Below are 892 nucleotides of genomic sequence, written 5' to 3'. Positions count from 1 at the left end.
GTGTCAGAGACAATGCGATTGGCACAGGATAGAGCACGGTTTAGGGCTGTTGTCCATAGGGTCGTTATGAGTCGCAAGTGACTCGATGGCACATAACAACAACAAGTAACAAAAGCCTCATTCATAATTCATTACTATACTTAAGACAAAGAGGAATATTTCATGGCAAAAGACAGTATTTTTTAAATACTTTTGTCACTCACAATTCCTGGGTGGTACACACAGTTTGCACTGTCATGGTGGTGAGTGTCAGCAAAAGTCACAGCCAAGAAAGCCCTCTAAGCGTTCTGCTTCATAGCACATGGAGTCAGTAAAAGGTAAAATTGTCTCCATGGTGACATGTTGGTTTCTATTTTCTGCTTGCCCAAAGCTGACTTTCAAGGTTCTTAACAAGGGGATATTCATGCTACTTTAAAGATATTAAAATACTTTTCTTTTCCAAATGAAAAAATAACACATATTTATTAAATACCACTACATAACATGGATGAGTACAGAGCACACTATCATGAATATAACAAGTGAGTAACAAAAGAACAAATACTAGATAAGACCACAGCTGTAAAAACAGAGAGAGTTCTTCTACAGAGAGAATCAACCTAGTATGGTTTCCAGGAAGGGGCAATATGGAGTAGAAAATTCATTAAAAGACAAAGAACACTTCTTAATATGAGTAAAGGAAAGGACAATATGGCTAGAAAATCATATATTGGGTGTACTGTAAATAAAGTTATGAAAAAAATATGTAAAAAAATACATTGTGAACTTTAACTGAAATCATAAGTTTGAAAAGGATTATAAAATGTTGTTGTTGTTATGTGCCATTGAGTGATTTGCGACTCATAGCGACCCTATGCACAAGAGCCCTAAACCCCATTCTATCCTGTGCCAA

Source organism: Elephantulus edwardii, unplaced genomic scaffold (genome assembly GCF_000299155.1).
Source record: "Elephantulus edwardii isolate Elephantulus edwardi_28Jun2011 unplaced genomic scaffold, EleEdw1.0 scaffold00292, whole genome shotgun sequence".
Lineage (NCBI taxonomy): Eukaryota > Metazoa > Chordata > Mammalia > Macroscelidea > Macroscelididae > Elephantulus > Elephantulus edwardii.
The sequence above is the reverse complement of the archived record's forward strand: the minus strand, read 5'-3'. Positions refer to the sequence as shown.